The sequence below is a fragment of the Limulus polyphemus genome, unplaced genomic scaffold (genome assembly GCF_000517525.1).
Source record: "Limulus polyphemus unplaced genomic scaffold, Limulus_polyphemus-2.1.2 Scaffold74, whole genome shotgun sequence".
Classification (NCBI taxonomy): Eukaryota; Metazoa; Arthropoda; class Merostomata; order Xiphosura; family Limulidae; genus Limulus; species Limulus polyphemus.
The window spans coordinates 454,960-457,980 of NW_013665684.1; the positions used below are offsets into that span (position 1 = coordinate 454,960).

At 34.0% G+C, this 3,021-nt stretch overlaps 1 protein-coding gene across 2 annotated transcripts in view; it reads left to right on the plus strand.

Annotated features, from left to right (window-relative positions):
• The window catches only part of LOC106466519 (protein sickie-like), a 104,416-nt gene that overhangs the window by 33,735 nt on the left and 67,660 nt on the right, over nt 1-3,021 (plus strand). The gene's annotated exons all lie outside the window — the stretch shown is intronic.

Genomic DNA, 3,021 nt, shown 5'->3' on the forward strand with positions numbered 1-3,021 from the left:
TTTCACTGCTAAATTAGGAACGGCTAGCGCAGATAACCCTCGTGTAATTTTGCGCGAAATTCAAAAACAAACAAATTTTAGAACTTAGCTTCATGAATTTAATTTTTATTTTGAATTAAGGCTTAAAACTGAAAACTAGTTAATTTATGGAAGTAAATTTATTATTATTGAAAAAAACATTTATCAATGGATTATGTTTTACACATATATGCAAAAGGGCATATTACTTTTATCATATGCGAGGACTATTGGCTAGGTGTTAGTATTATTTTTAATCGATTTTGGAGGGATGGAATTTTCCGGAGTTCGATCTGGTTACACCTTTATTTCTTAAGCTGTAAAGTGTATTACAGCTTAGCAAAGATATGTTTCTTACACATTTTAATTACATTATGCTTGTACTACATTATGAAAAGCTATGACATTTAATGTTTCCAAGATCAAATTGGTATATTAAATACCTAAACTTAGCCGTTTCTAACAATTTACGGGTTGGCAAATATTCCATCATACAAACTATAGAACTGATAGTTCTTTACACTTTGTATGGTGCTACTTATGGAGCCTTACCATTCTCGATCTTATCATATTGGACAAAATATGTGATTTTAATGCTTGTATGTTTATTTCTGTTGTTTGCCATTAAACATTAGCATTCGACCTAACCGAAATATTTGTACGTGTGTTTTTGCAAGTTGCATTAAATATACTTTTTTCTCTTTTTTTTTGAGACCATCAGTCTGATCTGAAAGAAGAACCTTATTAAATACAGAATTTATTTTTTCCATTTATATCTGCAGCTTTCTGTGAACTAAATTCTTGCTTTTTTATATGCAGTTTGAAAACTAAAGATCTAGGGTTTATTTATGTCGACATCGATGACTTAAAAGTATAATATTTTGTTTACGCTGGTGACCAAATGGGAAACATTTAGTATTCAAGATACAGCGTAGATTGACGGCTTTTTTAAGTATTTATTGAACTATATTGCTATCATTGTTCAAATCCCACGTGAGGAGCTTGAAATCATCTGCACTTTTGTTAGAGCTACAAGCGGGAGTTGTTACCATAGCAACGATCCGTACAGAGATAATTGAGAATGTTATTGATCTAAGCTTTTGTTTAAAAAAAAAAAAAGAAGGAGAAAGAACAAACAGTGAAATTGGGGTTTCAAAACTGTTTTATTTGTGATGTTTATGCATTTCGTTTCAAAGCTTTTTATTTGTTTGAAATTGAAAAGCTTTCGTTCCAGTTTAGAATTGATTAAAATCCGTCAGCTCTTAATAACAGCCGACTTTCCAACCACCGCCATCACCACCCGACGAACAAAGGTAATTTACCCTAACTCTTCATAACTATGTGGAGATAAAAAACAAAAGAAGCATTATAACTCTAGTATGAAGGTTGGGGTTTATACCTGCCACCTCATTGAGGTATCTTTACCTTGTGTGACCAGCTGTGTTGATATTATTCTCAGTTATATCAAAATATTAAGTAATATACAAACGATGTACAGTAGAGAGTTATTTGTCTCTTTTACTATAGGCGTATGATATACATACTCAAACCATCTGAGAAGTAAAATATGCAAATGTTACTTATTCACCACACACTATCATGAGCACGTGTTGTTAATATGTAACCGTTATCATTAACATCGTGTTTCATAGTGTAAGCTTAAAATTGATGTAGTTCCTATGCCTTAAAACAGAATGCCGAAGATCTCACGCCACATGAGACACTTGAGAGAAAATTGGGTCATTTACTTTTCGGTTAATTTCGCAATATGTATTCCCTGTTGTTTTTAAAGTCACTTTTCGCGACACACAGATCATTAAACATGCTTACAGATACGTTGATGATATAACAAATATCTTGGCAATCACATTTAGGTATTGCGCATTTATACATTATTCCACTTTTACCACCCCTCCTATCACGAACCGAGTGTCCTAGTGGTAGGTATTCAAGCTACAAACTCGAGAGTCCAAGGTTCGAACCCGCTATATGCTATTGATTACTCTCCTCACTGTTAGCTGTGAACGCGTCATAGAAGTGACAGTTAATTCCACTATTCAGTTAAAAGTAGCTGTGTATTTGGCAAGTGCTACTGACTGCTTGCCCTCCCTCTGGTCAGCAGTTTGAAAAGTGGCTTTTCCTGAACCTTGGAATCACTGACCTGCTCGTTTTGTCCTTGTTTTGTATAAGATGCCCTTGTTAGGATTTTAGCCTTTGTCAAGCAAGTATATTGAATAGTCCAAAAAAATGTTTTAGTTCTTATTTGAGTTGATAGAACATCAAACGTCTTCTGTTCATACCCACGACTTAAAGTCCTATAATCGGATGGAGAGTTTTCATTATGGTTGCTATAGCAACTACTCTCTCCACAACAAAAAAGCAAAAACATCTGTATTTTATTTCTGAAGGCAGCACACTTTTTTTTATGTTGTCAGGTTGCAGTATTATGTGAAAGCTTTGAAAGTGGGATGCTGTCTAGAAATTGATCGATGGTTGTATGTTAGCTTCCTTTAATTTTTACTCTCATGTTCCAAATAATCGTACCTGTAAGATTATTAATTTTGGAGAAATTTTCCACCCTGCACGATTTATTTTTTCTCAGTCATATTTAACGAAAAACACAAAATTCAATTTCATACTATGATTTCGACCTGTTCAGTCATTAAATTTGAAGTCTGAATTTTTCCACCCTGCACTATTATTAAATTCTTGATATTTTTCCACCCTGCCCTATTATTAAATTCTTGATATTTCTATCCCCCCCTGCACTATTATTAGATTCTTGATATTTTTCCACCCTGCACTATTACTTGGAACACGAGAGCATTTTTTTTTCGCTTTACATATATCCATTTTATATACATGCATAAATGTGTGTGTGTGTGAAGAAAAATAGGTAAAAAGAGGAATATGAAACCTCAATATTGTACAAGAGTAGTGCTTTCTTTGTGGGCCCGGCATGGCCAGGTGGTTAGGGTGCTCGACTCGCAATCTGAGGGTCGC